A 20,946-nucleotide genomic window follows, 5' to 3' on the forward strand; every position below is an offset into this window, starting at 1 on the left:
AGTGTTATTGTGCAAATGCTTAAGGGTATTTTTACCGAGTGTATTTTCAACTAATTAACACTTCTATTAGGATGACAGAGGAACATTGGCCATGGATAAAATATTATGTGTAGACAGTATCTCAGTTCCTTGCCAAGAATCATCATTTCAAAATGTGGGAGAATAGAAATGTGTGAGAACAGAAACGAGAGTTAAGCAAGTACCATTTACTAAGAGATCATATCCTTCAAACAATATTTTGGTCAAGTATTCTCTAATTGTTTTATTAACAAATAAAAGTCAACACTCGCCCTCCCCATTTTTTCAAATGTGTCTATAAGCATCATATTCCAAAAATTCAGAGTCTACTACACTCTTGTTAAAATCTAAGCTGCTTTTTTACCTCTTGTTGCCAAGCCTGTGACATTCACTTTACCAGTTCACCTTCATGTCTTATGTTTGCTCTGCACAAATTAACTGCTGTGTTTCCCTACATTACAACAGTGACTACACTTCAGAAGTATCTCACTGGTAGTAAAGTCCTTTGGGAATGTCTTGGAGTCATGTAAAGATTTATGTAAATGAAACCGCTTGATCTTTCCCTAACATCTCACAATTATCAGCCTCACTCCTCTTCATCTAGCCAGGTGCTTTTTGAAATTGGTCAGCCTATTCCTGAATGCATTCAGTTCCTTTCTTTTTGGTGGCATCTGAAAACTTGGGAAAATGTTGCTTTTATTCACTTATGAAGTGCATTTGTAAACAGCAACAGCCTCAGTATTGAACCCTGAGGCATCTAATTACCTCCTTCTATTTCTTCCATCTCCATGTATAACTACCTTTTTGGTTTCTCTGCTTAAGCTCACTATTGATCTAACATTTCAGCAGCACTTCACCTATGCTGTGCTTTGCAGCATTATGAATCAATCTCCCGTGCGACACTATATTAGCAGTTTAACTAAAATATCAATAAACACAATCCATTAGTAGTACTGATGCTTTCTTGACAAAACTACAACATTTTGCAAAATATCTTAAAGGAAAGAGTGATGTATGTACACTTGTAATGCGGTTTATGCCTCCATAGATAGTTAACAGGTTTGAAGAAAAGACATGCGATTTTTAATCTAGTTTAAAGCAAACTGTCAACTTATACCTCAACTGCTGCGTATTTTGTAATGGATTTTTAAAAATTCCAATTCTAGCTAATGCATAGGTTTTTACTGAAAAAAAATGCCTTGGTCAGCCTTTGTGGGCACGTGCACATTGTAAAAGAGACCCTGCCAATTACATTAGTCAGCCGAGGTGGGAAAAATGGATTCGTCAGTGGGAATGTGACTAATTCTGGTGAGCGAGTAAGTGAATTGAGGAAACGAGCTCATTTGCATTTTGTTGCACCACTTTAGATGTTTTATTTAGCAGTTCTGTCGGAATTGAATTAGCTGATCTACTATCTCTGCAGTGTCAGATTTGAGCTTTTTTCCTTTGAATTCCACACAGATATGCATTTCTTTAACTGGCAATGGCTAAAGGATTATCAGTTGTTAGGACCCTCATAAGTTTACCATGACTGCTTCCATCGGAATAAAAATAAATCCTAAACTGCATAGTGCAGCCATTTTACTTTGCATGAAAGACCATTGGCATGTTTGATTAGCTATTTGATCTGAATGCTGCCTCAGCAACAACCTGCTTTTACTTTGAATGAAATAATAAAAGAGCAATAATTTCTTGGTCAATGTTGTTCTATTTCCTGACTTAAACCACCGAAGATAAATGTTATGTCACATTTCACTTTTTTTAGAATATTCTCTTGCTCAAGTTTTATTCTTAACTCAAATTTGGTCATAACATGAGTATCTTATCTGGAATGTAAGCACTAGCAATTTTTTTTTAAACTATTGATTAAAATCCTTTAAATTTTTTTTTGACAAACCAGAATGTGGGCTTTGAATTCATTAAGCCTGTGAGTATATCCATATCTCTTTGTTTAATTACACAAATTGACATAGCAAATTGATTTCTGCCTGTAATGGCACTTGCATTGTGATAGACTGTGTCCCTTATGAGCTCAGATTAGTGTCTGGTAATGGTTGGTATTGATTTGTCTCGACTATGATGGTCTAGATGAAGCAAATTCCACAAGCACTGTGCAAAGAAAGAAAGCTGATTATCTTAACAGAGTACTTTAATATTTATTTAAACACCAAACAATTCCACTGATGTATTTTAATTTTTCAGCAGTCCTCTGTAAGAAACTATTTAAGCATTAATGGCGGCATGCTGATTTTGGATCTATTACATTAGAGATGGATAACACTATTTTACTGTGGAAATCACTTGTAAAGCTAACATTTGTTGTCTGTCTCTAAACGCCCTCAAGTAAATGGTGGTGAGCCACCTTCTTAACAACTGAGTGAGTTGCTACTTCAGTGGGAAGTTAAGAATCAACAGTTTTGCTGTGTGTCTGAAGTCTATAATAGAAAGCCAGCAACTAAAGATGGTAGATAGAACAGAGAGACTGAACGGTTCAGGTACATCGTTCTTCGAAGTTGCGTCACAGGTAGACAGGTTATGAATGCATTTAGCACGCTTGCCTTCATTACTCAGACCATTGAGGGTAGGAGGTAGGACATCATGTTGAGGTAGTATAGAATATTGGTGATGTCACTTTTAGATTAGTGTGAACAGTTCTGGTTGCCTTGCTATAGGAAGAATATTATTAAATTGGAGAGGGTTCCTGAGTTTTTCCAGCAATTTCTGTTTGTATTAACTGGTTAGGCATAATTACAACTGTCAGGTGATATGTATGTCATATCTATCTCCATTGGAATCATGTGCAAAACTAACTATTCTCCTCCCAAAGATTTTAATGTCATCAGCTGGGTGGAGCTAATGTAACTTTACCATTAACTCTTTCATACTCATTACCTTATACACAGAAGTTCAAAGTGATTTGGCTGTCCAGATAGTCAGTAAACTATTGTGAACAGGTATGGAAAATATCAAAAAGGTAAATTAAGTGCTGGCATTTCTATCTAAATAACTGAAATACAAAGATCTAAAAGTCATACTATAGCTGTACAGAGCCCTGGTTCGACCACAGCTGGAGTACGGTGAGCTATTCCGGATGGCACATTTTTGGAAGAATATATATGGGAGAGCAGTATAATTTTACTGAATAATACCTGGACTCCAAGGTTTAAATTATAAGTTCACCGACTATAGTCATATTCCTTGGAATTTGGAAGGTTAAGGAGTATTTTTCTAATAAGTTTGCAAGATATTACAGAATCATAGAGATATTCAGCACAGAAACAGGCCCTTCAGACTAACTCGTCCATGCCGACCAGGGAAAATAGCCCCAGCCTATTCAGCCTCTCCCGATAGCTCAAATTCTCCAAACCTGACAGCATCCTTATAAATCTTTTCTGAACTCTTTCAAGTTTTACAGCATCCTTCCTATACCAGGGAAAACAGAATTGCACACAGTATTCCAATAATGGCCTCACCAATGTCTCTTTTACTCAATGCACTGACCAATAAAGGCAAGCATACCAAATGCCTTCTTCACTATCCTGTCTATCTGTGACTCCACTTTCAAGGAGCTATGAACCTGCACTCCAAGCTTCAGCAACACTCCCCAGGACCTTACCATTAAGTGTGCAAGTCCTGCCCTGATTCACCTTTCCAAGGTGCAGCACCGCACACTTACCTAAATTAAACTCCGTCTGCAACTTCTTAGCCCATTGGCCCATCTGATCAAGATCCCATTGTACTGTGAGGTAACCTTCTTCGCTGTCCACTACACCTCCAATTTATCTGCAACTTACTAACCATAATGTTCACATCCAAATAATTTATATAAATGATGAAAAGCAGTGGACAAAGCATCGATCCTTGTGGCACTCCCCTGGTCACAGGCCTCCAGTCTGAAAAGCAACCCATCACCACCACCTTCTTTAACCTTCGAGCTAGTTCTCTATCCAATTGGCTAGTTCTCCATCTATTCCATGTGATCTAACCTTGCTAACCAGTCTGCCATGAGAATCATTGTGGAATGCCTTACTGATATAGATCAAGTTCACTGCTCTGTCCTCATCAATCCTCTTTGTTATTTCTTCAAGGGAAACTCATAGGGGAGAGAGAAAATCTTTCAAGTAGCTAGGTGTCTAGTACAAGGACTAAAGTCTGGAAAAAGATCTTTCCAGGAGTAAAATTAGGAAGCATTTCCATTCACAATGAGTGGTCGATGTTTGGAATTTTCTCTCACAAACACCAGTTAATGCTCAATCGGTTGTTGATTTATGTCTGAAATAGATGTTTGTTAATCAAAGACATTATGGGATGAGAAACAGAAGTAGGTATATCAGTGATCAATCATGGTCTAACTGAATGACAGAACAGTTTTGAGGAGCTAAAGGGCCACATCTTATGTTCCTCTATTTCTGTGTTAATATCATACAAATCTGCTCAGTTTTCACCCAATCAGAAGCAATACTTTCAAATATGAATGAAATAAAGCTATAATTTATTCACCGTGAATGGAAGAACAAATATTGTCCAAATGGTAGAAACAAGTCTTCTTTATAAATGGAACAATGTGGATATTACATTATGTTTCCTTTGTGCCTTATGCTAATACAATGCATACAACCATTTTGTATATACTTGTGTGTTAACTGAAATATGTTGTATGTGTGGCAAGTGTATTAACCGCTAAAATGCCATGTTTTCAACTGAAAACCTTCTAAGTGGATAGTAGTTGGAAGAAGTAAAAGCCATGTTAAAAAAAAGTTCAGTGACTGGGGGTGGCACAGTGGCTCAGTGGTTAGCACTGCTGCCTCACAGTGCCAGGGACCCAGGTTTCAACCCATACTGTGTGGAGTTTGTACATTCTCCCCATGTCTGCATGGATTTCCTTTAAGATGTGCAGGTTAGGTGGATTGGCCATGCTAAATTGCCCAGTGATCAGGGATGTGTGGGCTAGATGGATTAGCCATGGGAAATGCAGGGTTATAGGCAGAGGGTAAGGGGTGACTCTGAGTGGGATGCCATTTGGAGGGGCAGTGTGGCCTGCTTCCACACTGAAAGGATTCCATGATTCAAAAGTTGCTTATGAGTTGCAGAAAGGTCTGACTGATGTGCCATAAATACAATGGACTTTACCTAAACTTCCAAAAAAAGTGTCATCTCAGAGGTTAAAATACAAACAAAGGGAAACAGGAACACCCATCCTGCCCCAATTCTGCCACACCTCAGTTTAATGGAGTCAGACAAGGGTTGAGAAACTAAATTGCTTGAGGGAAATGGGTTAGTTATATAAATAATATAACAAGATTGCTTGACTTCAATTTGATAGTTATTCTACTTTAACTCATTTTGACTGTCTTCCCAGGTCATGGGAAACTCGGCAAAAAGTGCTAAATACATGAGGTAAGTTCCTTTACAATGCTGGTTACAGACCAGGAAGAGCAGACATGCTTCCTCTGTAGACAAACTGTCATGTAAATGCATCCCACCCCATACTATCACCAGCTCTTCCACCCATTCCCCTCCCAAACCGTCTGTCCCTCTGACCCTCACCATGTGATCTTGATGACTCCAATTGTACCTGATCTTGTTGACTGCAACCTTGTGAAGCAAGCTCCTCCAGCTTTGGAGTGACCACCAGTCCCACAATCAGACTGTTTGTGGGCAGCCAAGCTGGCAGAAAGTTTTAAAGAACTTCTATTGTTAGAAACCACTGGGTATTTAGCAAATTCAATTTTCTAATCTCAGTATTGTCAATGTTGAAAACTTGCTTGAGAGAAAGGCATCAATCCAATTGCTTCAGTTTCACCACAGATTTTGCAGCTGTTACCAATGCCACAAAAAATTAAACATTACAATGACAGTTAAGGTAGGAGAAAAGAAAAGCACCTAATAAGGTATGTGGCAACAAACTCGCCTTGGCAATTATTTAGTTATTTGGGTGTATCACATAAAGCATCCGAACCAAGGTTGATATAAAATGCACAGGGGAGTGAGTGGCATGAAGAGGCTTGCTTTCTGCACATATGACTACAGTCACAATTTATTTCATGTTCAGAATTATCTCGAACTAAAATAAATCTGATTAGATGGACAGACACAGACTGACAGTTTATTTAAAGATACTTCCACACCTGATTACTCTTATTCCTGTACAGTTTTGTGCTGGTGACTTGAAATTGCTTGTAGTTTCTATAAATTTAACGAGATGTCAAGAATTAATTTGTATAAACTACAATTGCCTGTGTTGCACAAACCTCACATGGAACGAAACACCACCTACTATTGGCCAGTTCTTAAATCTTTCCCCATCGCAGATTGGTTGCTGAGCATGCTCCCGGCCATTAATAGATCTAGTCCTTTGAAAAACCCAGCTGAGCGAGCTTTCAACACACTGCGGCAAAATGGCCATCATTATGTTTTCTTTCAAGCAACTTCTGTTGACAAAACCTTGCTTACTGCAATACAACCAGGATAGACCCAATTCTCAAGTAGATACATCACAAAAAGCTCTATGCGCCTGTCGTTTACCAGACAGAAAAACCTATTGCTGAAAGCCCTATTGTCTAAGCAAGCCAGCTATTCCAGTATAGCGCTCAGGACATTATGCAGATTACCCAACCAGCACAAAGACAAAGATGTCCCTCTTGATCTATATGTGGATGCTCTAGATTACAAGACTGAAAGTATTCTCAAAATAGATCCGTTACTCTTTGGTCAAAGCTAGTATGAACAGTTTTAATCAGTTGAAGATGAACAACTGCAAGAGTTGCGGAAGTTTGGTATCTAAGGGTGGCCTAACAATATTAAGGAAGTTCCTGACAACATTCAGTCATTTTGTTCATACCAAATTGAATTTGGTATATTTTGGTAAGTCATAGAGTCATGCAGCATGGAATCAGACTCTCATATCCAATTCACCCATGCTGTCCAGGTTTCCCAAACTAAACTAGCCCCATTTACTTGCATTTGCCCCATTTCTCTCTAAACCTTCCTTATTCATGTACCTGTCCAAATGTATTTAAATATTGTAACTATACCAGCATCTATCACTTCCTTTAGCAGTTCATGGCATATATACATCAACCTCTGTGAAAACATTTCCCCTCAGGTTCTTTTCAAATCTATCCCCTCTCAGCTCAAACACTATGCACTCTAGTTTTGAACTCAATTTGCCAAGATAACATGTCAATTTTACATCAGGGAGACATGATATTGAATGTACAAGATGGCTAGCAAGCAAATCTGTGTTCAGGCCAGGGGGAAATTCGGATATCCAGTGACTTATGAGTGCAGGTAAAGCCTGCCAAATGTACCAGCCCCAGAAGCAGAAGGGGCCTCTATATCCACCGAGCCTACAAAACATTTCATTGAAGTTTGAATTATTAATCTCTTTAAATCTGTCCTTACATGTCTATATAACTATTATATTCTCTGCCCCTGCCAATGTATAATGATGCATGTCTAGCTGGAGTTTTTTTTCTTCTTTGGATAAAGGGGAATATTTTGTTATGTCTCAGCTAGTATGCAGTATACCTTTTGAAGAGACACGTTCATGATGCCATCACTGTATCATGGCATCTGGCCTGATGGAATAGATGTCTCTGTTTTGCTGAGACCTCTTGCAACATGATTCACTGAGGGAAGTGTACTCCAGTCAATAGGGATTGCTTAGAGCTCAGACATGCAAGTGCCTTTGATTGTAATGTAAATATGTGGGTGCCAGGTACTAATGACATTCATTGAATTATTTAGCACAATGCAAACCACCTCTCCTTCAGATGTTACAGGAGTTAATTTAAGTGTCACATCATGATAGTTGAAGATCATCAGGTATCACCATCATATCATGTCAGAATAGGAACCTAAAACCAAACCTGACCCAATAGACAATAGACAATAGACAATAGACAATAGATGCAGGAGTAGGCCATTCAGCCCTTCGAGCCTGCACCGCCATTCAATATGATCATGGCTGATCATTCCTAATCAGTATCCTGTTCCAGCCTTATCTCCATACCCCTTGACTCCACTATCTTTAAGAGCTCTATCCAATTCTTTCTTAAATGAATCCAGAGACTGGGCCTCCACTGCCCTCTGGGGCAGAGCATTCCACACAGCCACCACTCTCTGGGTGAAGTAGTTTCTCCTCATCTCTGTCCTAAATGGTCTACCCCGTATTTTTAAGTTGTGTCCTCTGGTTCGGCACTCCCCCATCAACGGAAATATGTTCCCTCCTGCCAGAGTGTCCAGTCCTTCCATAATCCTATACGTTTCAATCAGATCCCCTCTCAGTCTTCTAAACTCAAGGGTATACAAGCCCAGTCGCTTCAGTCTTTCCGTGTAAGGCAATCCTGCCATTCCAGGAATTGACCTCGTGAACCTACGCTGCACTCCCTCAATAGCCAGAATGTCTTTCCTCAAATTTGGAGACCAGAACTGTACACAGTACTCCAGGTGTGGTCTCACCAGGGCCCTGTACAGCTGCAGAAGCACCTCTTTGCTTCTATACTCAATTCCTCTTGTTATGAAGGCCAGCATGCTATTAGCCTTCTTCACGACCTGCTGTACCTGCATGCTTGCCTTCATTGACTGGTGGACAAGAACACCCAGATCTCTCTGAACAGCCCCTTTACCTAATTTGATACCATTGAGGTAGTAATCTGCCTTCCTGTTCTTGCCACCAAAGTGGATAACCAGACATTTATCCACATTAAACTGCATCTGCCATGCATCTGCCCACTCACCTAACTTGTCCAGGTCACCCTGTAATCTCCTAACATCCTCATCACATTTCACCCTACCACCCAGCTTTGTGTCATCAGCAAATTTGCTAATGTTATTGCTGATACCATCTTCTATATCATTTACATATATTGTAAAAAGCTGCGGTCCCAGCACGGATCCCTGCGGTACCCCACTGGTCACTGCCTGCCATTCCGAAATGGAGCCGTTAATCACTACCCTTTGTTTCCTATTAGCCAACCAATTCTCTATCCAATCTAGTACTTTGCCCCCAATCCCGTGCGCCCTAACTTTACTCACTAACCTCTTGTGTGGGACTTTATCAAAAGCTTTCTGAAAGTCCAGGTACACTACATCCACTGGATCTCCCTCGTCCATCTTCCGAGTTACATCCTCAAAAAATTCAAGAAGATTAGTGAAGCATGATTTCCCCTTCATAAATCCATGCTGACTCTGTCCTATCCTGTTACTATTATCCAGATGTGCCGTAATTTCATCCTTTATAATAGACTCCAGCATCTTTCCCACCACTGAGGTCAGACTAACTGGTCTATAATTTCCTGCTTTCTCCCGCCCACCCTTCTTAAAAAGTGGCACAACATTAGCTGCCCTCCAATCCTCAGGAACCGACCCCGATTCTATTGAACTCTGGAAAATAATCACCAGCGCATCCACGATTTCCCGAGCCACCTCCTTCAGTACCCTGGGATGCAGGCCATCAGGTCCCGGAGACTTATCAACCTTCAGACCTAACAGTCTCTCCAACACCAAATCCTGGCAAATATAAATTCCCTTAAGTTCAGGTCCTTCAGCCACTGTTACCTCAGGGAGATTGCTTGTGTCTTCCCCAGTGAACACAGATCTGAAGTACCCATTTAATTCCTCTGCCATTTCTTCGTTCCCAGTAATATATTCCCCTGCTTCTGTCTTCAAGGGCCCAATTTTTGTCCTAACCATTTTTTTGCCTTGGACATACCTAAAAAAGCTTTTACTATCCTTTATATTCTTGGCCAGTTTACCTTCGTACCTCATTTTTTTTCTGCGTATTTCCTTCTTACTAATCCTCTGTTGTTCTTTAAAAGCTTCCCAGTCCTCAGTTTTCCCACTCATCTTCGCTAAGTTATACTTTTTCTCTTTTAACCTTATATGTTTCTTTACTTCCCTCGTCAGCCACGGCCGCCCATGTCTCCTCCTGGGATCTTTCTTCCTTTTAGGAATGTACTGATCCTGCATCTTCTGCATTATACACAGAAATATCTGCCATTGTTCCTCCACGGTCTTCCCTGTTAAGGTATTGAACCATTGAACTTTGGCCAGTTGCTCCCTCATAGCTCCATATTTCCCTTTATTCAACTGAAATATTGTCACTTCAGATTGTACCCACTCCCTCTCAAATTGCAGATTGAAGCTTATTGTATTATGGTCACTACTTCCCAATGGCTCCTTCACTTCGAGGTCACTGACCAATTCTGGTTCGTTACACAATACCAGATCCAGAATCGCCTTATCCCTGGTCGGCTCCAGCACCAGCTGCTCTAAAAATCCATCTCTGAGGCACTCCACAAAGTCTCTTTCTTGAGGCCCGATACCATCCTGATTCTCCCAGTCTACCTGCATGTTAAAATCCCCCATAACAACTGTAGTAACATCTTTGCGACAAGCCAATTTCAGCTCCTGATTCAACTTACATCCGACATCCAGACTACTGTTTGGGGGCCTGTAGATGACTCCCATGAGGGTCTTTTTACCCTTAGTGTTTCGAAGCTCTATCCACACTGACTCTACATCCCCTGACTCTAGGTCCCCCCGCGCAAGGGACTGAATATCCTCCCTTACCAACAAGGCCACCTCACCCCTTCTGCCTGTCAGTCTGTCCTTACGATAGCACGTGTAGCCTTGAATATTCATTTCCCAGGCCCTGTCCCCATGAAGCCACGTCTCAGTTATCCCCACAATATCGTATCTGCCAATTTCCAAAAGAGCCTCAAGCTCATCCACCTTGTGTCTAATGCTTCGTGCATTCATATATAGAATTTTTAATTTGTTACTGCTCTCACCCTTCCCCTCAACCCTTATTTCACTCAACTTTACAGCATGATGCCTTTTCCAGTTTTCTGCCTCCTTGATACAGTTGTCTTTCTTGACTTCTCTTGTTCTAACTACCCCTTCAATTTCCTTTTTAAACATCCAGCTTGTCCCCTCCCCGCCGCTACTTAGTTTAAATGTAGCGGTGTTGCAGCAGAAAACCTGCTTGCCAGAATGCCGATCCCTGTTCTATTAAGGTGCAAGCCGTCTCTCTTGTAGAATTTATGGTTACCATAAAATATACCCCAGTGATCCAAGAACTTGAAACCTTGCTTCCTGCACCAGTTCCCCAACCACACGTTCAAGTCCATTATCTCCCGGTTTCTGGCCACACTAGCCCGAGGAACTGGAAGCAAACTGGAGATAACCACCTTGGACGTCCTGCTTTTTAGCCTTTTTCCTAGTTCTGCGAAGTCTCGCTGTAGTATGTTCCTCCTCTTCTTCCCGACATCATTTGTGCCGACGTGTACCACCACCTCGGGCTCTTCACCCTCGTCCTTGAGGATGTCCTGCACTCTGTCCGCGATGTCTTTCACTCTAGCACCAGGAAAGCAACACACCATCCTTAAATCCCGTCTGCTGCCACAAAAACCCCGGTCAGTTCCTCTCACGATGGAGTCCCCTATTACCACGGCTCTGTGCGATGTCCGACTCTTCCGCTCTGCTTCTGCGGCAACTTTTGATTGACAAACATGGCCGCCTTGCGAACTGGCAGTGTCATCAGACTCTACTGTTTCCAAAAGCTTCAACTTGTTCCTGACAGGTACTTCTCCCGGCGTCTCTTGCACCTGTCTCCTCTCTGCCTTCCTCATCATCTGCACTCTTCTGCTCTCTTCTAGCATGATTGGTGTAATAACATCACTGTAGGTCATGTCCAGAAAGATCTCGTTCTCTCGGATGAGCCTAAGGTCTTCGAGTTCTTTCGTCAGTGCTGCAATATGCGGTGGTCAATTATAAAGAATGTACAAGCATTTATGGTTATTGGCCACGCTTCATCACTTTGGTTACTGTTTTTTGGTTATCTGCTCTAATGATGTGTTATATAGGTGAAAATACTAGATTCTAGAAGCTACATGTTGTGTTATGTTTCACGGTTGGTACACAGTATATCTTTAGGAGACATGGCCATGATATCAAGACCATATCACAGCATGTAAACAGTGTCTATAAAGATCTCAGTGTTCATCTTAACTGGGGCCACTTGAAGCATGACACACCAATGAAACCACATTACTGTTTTTAACCAAATAATTTAGTACTAGCCCAGACACTGAGGTACCCATGACTGTAATATATTCAAAGAGCTGTAGTAAATGTCTATTGAACATTTCAGTACTATATTCCAAACTATAGTTCTCGTGTTATGTGAACTAAGCAAGGTACAAATACCGTGGTGAAACATGGTGGAAGATCAAAGGAAACGCCAAGTCGTTTCAACGAGGTGAGCTGTAATCTCAAGTCAACCGAATGCAGTAAGGCCATCAGAAGAAAGTAATGTGATCCAATAATGAGCAGCTCCAATAGGACACTTCAGAAATGTCAAGCAGCATCATCCAGTATTATGGAATTGCAGCATGGCTGGCCCATCAATCAGCAATTCCAGTAATAGTTATACAATTGTTTACAATTCATAGGCAACAGCCTCATAAGGAGAAACTTATTCACATGTGCCCCTTCAAAGCAACGCTATGCAAAGTATGTCAGTTCCCCAGATGCAAATAGAGCTGTACTCTCTTTGGTATTTGTGGGTTTCCTCATTAATATTGTTGCTGAAGTCCACATGTTCTGTGCAGTTGGAGAACTAGAAATCAATACAGTTCCCTTTAGCAGTTTTAAAAATGACACTGCACATACACATTTCTCCCCAGAAGTTGCACTAAGATTTGCAGCAGTGAAGAAGATAAATACTACTAAAGTAAATGGATACATGAAGTAAGTTGGACTGGATCATACGTAAGGTGAAACTTTAGTACATGTGGCTACAAAGGCATCACTGTAATCATGCCTGAGAAAAATCTGTTAGCCAACACTGTCTGAAATGTTTAAGAAGACATCAATTCAAATTGTTACTCATGCAAAGCCATAGCTTGTCAAGTGTTATAACTACCTTTGCAACATTATTAGCCTCCAGCAAAAATGTTTTACCATACAACTGCCTGAATAAGATAACCTGAGTAAGAACTTCACGTGTTAATTTCATGATGTCAATGGACAAAGCTGTGGTTCAACAATATAGAATGGAGTCTGTGGTTCAACAAGTTTCATACAATAGCATTTGATTCAGAATTGTGTGGTGCAAAACACACAGCAAACGTCCCCTGAGATATTTGAACTATAAAAAGACTACAGTCTACAGGAAGCTTATGATTCTGAGTGTGTCTGTTTATTTGCTTATAATCTATTGTTGTTCATTTTCATTTATGTGCAGCGCCAAGATTTTCATTTTCTTTAAGCAAATGTCATTTAAGCTTCTGTACAATACTTTCATGTGTTTTGCCAAATGGCCAGACACTATTGTTAAGCATGATTGACCTTTCATGTCTGGTAAGGATTGCTCATTAAACTTGAAATGCATAGACTGTGTTCCTTTTGGATGGAACTGATTGTACTATTTGCCATGGGCATCGTACTTCGTTATACATGGGCATCATTCAAAATGGCTTGACGCCAAACAGACAACTGATATTAAAGTCACACTTGTTTTTCAAGCTCAATTTGCCTATGCAAAAGATTGAGGAATTCCAAACACAAATTAGTACCAGCAAAGATTCTGTGATCTTTCACGCTGGCTTAAGAACAATTGTGCTGGAAACTTACACAGTGCACAAGACTGTCCACTTCCTCTGATTAACATAATCACCCTAACTGTGTGTGGAATGTCCAGGCCAGAGGACACCCGAAGTGAACAGATAGAGCACCTCAATGCTTTCAGATTTATAATCGAAAAGAAACAAAGAGGCTTGGCTGCCAGATGGAAGGGGAAACCCTGCAGTTTGACCTCTGACCTGGCAGGGAAGGCTTCTAATAATCTGCATGTCTTTTGCAAATTGGCTGAAGCTCTACTGATTAGCTGCCCAAGTGCAACATTCTATAACTGGATCTTTTCATCCATGCACATCCTTAAAATACATGTCTGCAGGGACTCTTGTGGCACAGTTGTATTGTTCCCCCCCCACCTCCCCCGAGCCAGGAGGCACTGGTTCAAGTCCCACCTGCTCCAGGTGTTGTCAGAACAGCTTGATATAGCAAATGCGTTAACGTTTCCTCCTAGTCTGTTTACATACACTGTTTTCGAACACCTTCCAAAGTTCCTGTCAGCTTCCAGCAATAGTTCTTAATAAGCTTTTCAGGTGAAATAGCTACACACTGCTTATGGGAAGGTGGCCCTGCTGAAGTAGTCTCACCTTTGGGAAAATGGCCCAGGGTAGGTGGGACTCGGGAAGTCAGTATATCAACCAACAGTGCAAATTTCCTCATAATCCTGCTCTCATCAGGGTCCAAAAATTCAGTTTAGTTTCCTTTCAGTCAGCAGGTCACTCACAGACTTTTAAAAAATAAAATATATTTAATTGGAAAAGATAAGAGGCATCTGGATGGGTATATGAATAGGAAGGGTTTGGAGGGATATGGGCCAGGTGCTGGCAGGTGGGACTAGATTGGGTTGGGATATCTGGTCGGGATGGACAGGTTGGACCAAAGGGTCTATTTCCATGCTGTACATCTCTATGACTCTATGACTCTAAGTGAACATGGCTGAAACTTATAAATGGTTGTTTATGTACTAATAATAGATCAAAAGCTAAGATATGACTTAACATAGTTTCTATTGTAAATTAATGGAATACCATAGGAATTGTTGCTGGGGCCACAATTATTTACAGTATATATCAGTGGCTTGGATGAGAAAAGTGAATTTACTGTAGCTAAGTTGTGGATGACACAATCAGGTGGGAAGGCAAGTGCTGAGGATGACACAAAGAGTTTGCAGAGCAGTGCTCCCTGTAAATGTTTTTGTTGCAAGGACTTTCAAAATCCATGCATGGAAGCAACTTCTGAAACTGAAGTTAATGTGTCAGCATGCAAATTGGCATGCTTTTGGTATGAACACTGCTGCAGAGGGATATAGACAAGTTAAGTGAGTAGGTGATATGGGAAAGTATGAGGTATGCACTTTAGTTGAAAGAACACAGGAACAGAATATTATTTAAATCAAGAATGTCAAAGCTACAGCACAGGGGGATTTGGAAGTTCTTGTGAACAAATTTCATAAAGTTAGCATACAAGTTCAGCAGATATTAGGGAAGGCAAACAGAACATTGGCTTTCATTTCAATAAAATAAGGAGAGCTTACTTAGGTCTGTAGTAAAACTATACAGAACATAGTTTGGAATACTATTAACTGTTTTGGGTACATTAGCTGAGGAAGGCAGTCAGAGAAAATTCACTAAGTTGATCCTGGGTATGAGGGACTGTTTTATGAGTGTAGGCTGAGAAGGCTAAGTTTGTACTCATTGGAATTTAGAAGAATGTGATACAACCTTATTAAAACAAAAAAGAATTCTGAGGGGACTTGACAGGGTAGATGCAAAAAGGTTGTTTCTACTTGTGGGAGAGTCTCGGTCCAGTCAGACCTGCTGTGCTTTTCCAGCTTCACTTTTACTGACTGGCTTCCAGCATCTGCAGTCCTTACTATTATTGATGTCAGCCGAGGATAGTAGCCTACTTCTGCTATTACATCTTATGTTCTTATTGAGTTGCTTGGTGAAACCAGCTCTGGAAGTCTATAGTAGATCTAAGAAAACATTTATGGTATGAATCTGATTCTTTTTCCTAAGAGACAATAGGTGGAAAGATACAGATGTAGATTTTTTTTTGTATGTGACCATCTAACATCTAGATCAAGATCTGAAATAAGGGTGTCAATTTTAATCTTTCCAGGGATTACTTGAAAGGAAAAAACACTTGCATTTATAAAGGACTTTTAACAATGCCAGTCTGCTCAAAGCACTTTACGACTGGTTAAGTACTTTTGAAGTGTAGACCCATATGTTGCAGGAAACACAAAAGCTACTTTGCACATGTGAATCTCCTGCAAATAGCAATGTGATAACAACCAGATTTTCTGTCTGTTTATGTGATGTTGATAAGGATAAATACTGGCTAGAGCACCACTTTTTTTCAAAAGAGTGACATGAGATCTTTCACATCTACCTGAACATTCAGTTTAATGTGTCATCTGAAAAAGGTGTCACCACCAATGCAGCCTATGGAGTGTCAGTCATGATTTTTTTGTTCAGGTTCTGGAGTGGAATTTGAACCCAGAGCTTGAAGATTCAGAGGCAAGACTGCTACCAGCTTTAGTTGCCAGCTGATGAAGGTCAGGATTTGTACAGTGCAGGTTTTGTTCAGTTCAATCCAAAAATTATAAGTGAAGCCAAATGTTTGTCATTGCCCAGCATTTTGAGAACACTGGTGTTCTTGACTGGAACAACAGAGTCAGGTTCCTGGTGGTGAGAGAATGATTACCTGATGTGACTTTGCCTCGAGCAGGATATTTTACCTGATGCAGTGATACTTACATAATTGCCTGTAACATAAGAAACTGGGAATGGATTTCATGATATTGAAGTATCCAACAGATATTTATTACAAAAAACCCAAAGAAACCTGGATGCTAGAAATCAGAAGTTGCTGGAAAACCTCAGCAGGTCCAGCAGCATCTGTTGAAAGAAAGCAGAGTTAATGTTTCCGATCCAATGACCCTTCTTCAAAACTGACATTTATTATAACTAATAATTATGTATTAACATCACATTCCTCAGAATATAAATGCCTGGAGTAATATTAAGCTATTAGGTTACAAAAGAGGAGTATGCTTCCAGTCATGCTTCAAGCGATCTGAGATGAGGTGGATTGTGAGATGTTTATACCCTCAGTTTGCACGCTATGTTGCAGTGAGTGTATCATGAGCATGTGTTTAGCATAACACAATAAATTCAAGTAGCAGGTTGTAAGTTTGCTCACTGAGCTGGAAGGTTTGTTCTCAGACATTTCATCACCCTGTTAGATAACATCGTCAGTGAGCCTCCGGTGAAGCTCTGGTGGTCTGTCCTGCTTTCTATTCACGTGTCTTGTTCTGTTAAGGTGAGTGATATCAGTTCCAGTTCTTTCTTTCAGAGGTTGGTAAATGGGGTCCAAATTGATGTGTTTATTGATGGAATTCCAGTTTGAATGCCAGACTGCTAAGAATTCCCATGCATGTCCCAGGATGGATGTATTGTCCCAGTCAAAGTGGTGTTCTTCTTCATCTCTTTGTCAGGATGCTGATCCCTTCACATCATGGTAGCCCACAAACCTATCTACACACTGAAACAACTCCTGATGAATCTAATGGACCCTATACCCATAACCAGCAAAACAAATGTCATTTACAAAATATCATGCAAGGACTGTAATAAACACTACATTGGACAGGCAAGCAGAAAACTAGCCACCAAGATACACGAACACCAACTAGCCAGCAAATGACATGACCCACTATCACTAGTATCCTCACATACAGATGAAAAAGGATATCATTTCGACTAGGACAACACATCTATCCTAGGACAGGCTAAACAGAGACAGGCATGGGAATTCCTAGAGGCCTGGCATTCAAACTGGAACTCCATCAATAAACACTTTGATTTGGACCCCATTTACCAACCTCACAGAAAAAGAACCAGAAGTGATATCACACACCTTGGCAGAACAAGACAGATAAATAAAAAGCGGAACAGAACACCAGTGCTTTACTGGAGGCTCACTGATGATGTTACCGAGCATGGTGATGAAACATTCGAGAACAAACCTTCCAGCTCAGAGCAAACTTACAACCTGAACCTCAACCTGAGCTTACAACCCTTCTCAAAAATCACAACTTCAAGTAGCATTTCGGCAGATTGCAATCTGGTTGATCTGAATATGGTTAAATGCAAATATAATTTATGTATGGGTAGATTTTAAATTTCTAAACCTGTCATGAACTGCAGTTAACCAAAAGCTCGTTTAAAATTGTGCAATTTTCAGGGAATTATTCCTGCTGAGTTCTCTTTCGATATTCACATACTGATGTTTTCATACTGGATAATAATTGACTCATCTGTTTACTTTTATTTATCTGAATAAATAAGCCATCCAAAGTTCATGAATTCTAGTAATCCATTGAATAACTGCTACCTTGTTATCACAGACCCATGTCCAATTCTTCAAACAGTGTAGCAGGTAAAGGAATTGATTACAGTCCATTGTCAGACATATCCAGTGACATTCTTGTTAACTTGGCAGCTCAAGGCCCATGTATGATGAGGTCTTTAACTTGAACACACTGCTGGTTCCTGTCCCCCTCCAGAAGCAGCTTTCCCAACTCCTGTTTTGAATTTATGCCTCTCTGCCTCATAAGCAACGGTCCTCAATAATTTCAGACAGGCGGAGAGAACAGGAGGAGAGCCAAGTATGCATTAAGGGCATGGTATCTGAAGAGGCAAAAACAGTAATACCAAGTCACGTAATGAGATGAAATCAATTTTCTATCATTGGTCTTGATAAAATAAGACATAATTCATATTTGGATGTGGTATTATTGCATTTTAGTTCAAGACTAACGTACGTCACACCCCACGATTTAATTGTATTCTGTGTTGTTTAAGGCGCCATTCTCTGACAGCCAAGTAAATCACAGTTCTGTCTGCCTGTTTGAGGATAGTTCAGTTACATGCTGAAGATTAAACAACAGTCAGGAATTCATCTTCTGGTATGGTGTACCTATGTTCTTTCCTCAACCAAGATCAACTGTTGTTCCAAACAGAATCTGATTAGCCAGCCATTGACCCCAATGCTACCTGTGGGAACTTGCATTGTTCAAAAGCAACCACCACTTTAAACCTGCTTTTCTGTCTATACATGTCTAAGCAATTTATCATATACAAAGTACTTTGAGATGTTTTTGAGTGAAGACCTAAGACTCTGTACATAAATCAGAGTCTCTTGTTTTCCCAAATGTAAGACTGTAAATCTTTATAACATTATTTCCTGGAATTCCTATTTGTGAACTCAGCAGCATTCAAGGAAAATTAATCACTGAGGAGGAGCAGGATGTACTAACAAAACCCTGCAACAGATGAATTTTGTTTTTCATTTTAATTGCTCTTTGAGAGTGCAGATTTCACATTGTCTCAGTGAAGCTAAGTTCTGTATGCAGCAGCTCAAATTCCCCAAAATGTCCATTCGTGTTTAAGCTGAGACCATGCCTGTGATTTGGGCTCTTTGAGAATCCGATCAGAGGTGCACAGAATTGCAAAATGGTGGGAAAATGTGTATGCTTGTTGCCAGCGTGCTAACATGCCATTTAGTCAGCAGCTGAGGAAGCAGCAGACTTCCCTGTAACCCTTATGAGCCATTTAAGTGATGAGTTGAGGTCTTCTTGCTGCCTTTGCTAGCATTTTCCCATTGGCGGGCAGTGGGGTCCCAGCACTGCATACATAGAAACATAGAAAAAAGATGCTGGAGTAGGCCATTCAGCCCTTCAAGCCTGTACCATGATTCAATAATTCATTATGATCATGGCTGGTCATGCAATTTCAGTATCCCACTCCCGCTTTTTCTCCATACCCCTTGATTTCTTTAGCTGCAAGGGCCATATTCAGCTCCCTCTTGAATAGAGTGAACAAACTGGCCCCAGCAACTTCCTGTGGGACAGATTTCTGCAGGTTCTCAACTCTCTGAGTGAAGAAAGTTTTCCTCATCTCAGTCCTGAATGGCTTATCCCTTATTCTTAGACTGTGACCCCAATTCCGAACTTCCCCAACATCGGGAATGTTCTTTCTGCATCTAGCCTGTCCAGTCCCAGCAGGATTTAAGATGTTTCTATGAGATCCCACCCCACTCTTCTAAATTCCAGTGAGTATAAGCCAAGTGTTGATCCAGTCTTTCATCATTTGTCCTGCCATCCTGGATATCAGTCTGGTGAACCTTTACTGGACTCTCAATAGCAAAAATGTCCTGCTTCAGACTAGGAGACCAAACAGCTCATAATACTCAAGGTGTGGCGTCACCAAGGCCCTGCATAAATGCAGCAAGACATCCCTACTGCTATATTCAAATCATCTTGCTATGACCGCCAGCATGCCATTAGCTTTCCTCACTGCCTGTTGCACCTACATGCCAACTTCAACTGTTTCACCCTGACAGGGCACTATGATGTAAACCCTGATGACCTCTTTGGGAGGTGGGGGGAGGGTGCTTCTTTTATAGGCACTCTTAACCATGCTTACCTATCTTGGAGCATTGACCACTCTTATGGCATCAGGGTCACCTGTCCTCAGTGACCTCTAATCCCCTTGCCTGATGCTCGATGCCTCAGATCTCACTTGCCTGACTAAGAGGTACACGTTCATCACTGCATCCTCATCCTCCTTGTGCAACCCAAACCTTGACCGATGCGTCTAGTGTTCTGTGTTGTGGCACTACTGTAGTTGCTGAATTGTTGGCCATCTGGGTGGCCAATTTGCAGGGACGCTGCCATCAATAGTGTAAAATGCAGCCAGCACCAAGCGGCATTTCCTCCACCCCCAACCCATCCTTCCTCAGGCCCCAGCAATAGGACATCTGCTACTTGATGAACATTCCAGCCAATGTGTCACAGTGCTGTCCATAATCAAGCATTGTGGCTGTGCTAGATTCTAGCACCTGTTAAGCACAAGCACATTTTCCAACAGGTATTAATGTATAATGCATAAGAATTATGGCAGTCAGAGGCCAATTGTATCAATCTCACCATTTCTCCTAATTCTTCAGGTATCAACAATCAACATTCATGGGCCTTAACTGCACAGTTGCATCTTGAGCAATCTGCTTTCTTAGGGTAATTGAGTTCCTTTGTCCCTGCAAGGTTCACGTGAGGCCCTCCTTTTGAGAATTTCAGTTTTAATGCCTTCCGCTCACTGATTAGTAGTTATTGCCAAATGTATAAAAGAGAACTGCCAATACCTTCTGTCTAACAGCAATAAAGTTGACTGATGCTGACTCCCTAAAGGGAAATGACATGAGGTCAGTGTAAATGGATAA

The 20,946-nt window shown here is 40.8% G+C and overlaps 1 protein-coding gene across 1 annotated transcript in view; it reads left to right on the forward strand.

The window, feature by feature from the left end:
• Positions 1-20,946, forward strand: part of met (MET proto-oncogene, receptor tyrosine kinase) — a 126,876-nt gene that overhangs the window by 34,709 nt on the left and 71,221 nt on the right. The gene's annotated exons all lie outside the window — the stretch shown is intronic.

Source organism: Chiloscyllium punctatum, chromosome 32 (assembly GCF_047496795.1).
Source record: "Chiloscyllium punctatum isolate Juve2018m chromosome 32, sChiPun1.3, whole genome shotgun sequence".
NCBI lineage: Eukaryota > Metazoa > Chordata > Chondrichthyes > Orectolobiformes > Hemiscylliidae > Chiloscyllium > Chiloscyllium punctatum.